Consider the following 375-nt stretch of genomic DNA (forward strand, 5'->3'; position numbering starts at 1 on the left):
GTTCAGTACAGATCTCTGCTGTATCCAGAGATCATGAGTTCTTTTCCTAAAGCACTCTTGGTCATCTATTAACAATAAATCCTCACTTAAAACATTTTTTTCTTTCTTTTAATTACTGGTCTTTATGGCTGAATTACATTACTATATCATATAATAAATTAGAATATAGTACATACTTAAAGTCTGAAGATCTTTACACTAGCTACATCAAAAAGTAGAAAATGGCTGTTTGTGGAATTAAAACATTCATAATATCTACAATTAAAAAGATAATTTTGTCAAAACTTGTGAAAAGGCATTTCAGCTCTAAATATTGAAGTCATCCACTATTAAAAAAGTACAAAACATTAAAGATGTGTGCTCAATGGCTGTTCC

General features: G+C 29.1%; 1 protein-coding gene across 1 annotated transcript in view; it reads right to left on the reverse strand.

Moving 5' to 3' along the window:
* Window positions 1-375, reverse strand: part of LOC119586989 (palmitoyltransferase ZDHHC22-like) — a 13648-nt gene that overhangs the window by 9959 nt on the left and 3314 nt on the right. The window lies entirely within an intron of this gene.

Source organism: Penaeus monodon, chromosome 22 (genome assembly GCF_015228065.2).
Source record: "Penaeus monodon isolate SGIC_2016 chromosome 22, NSTDA_Pmon_1, whole genome shotgun sequence".
Lineage (NCBI taxonomy): Eukaryota > Metazoa > Arthropoda > Malacostraca > Decapoda > Penaeidae > Penaeus > Penaeus monodon.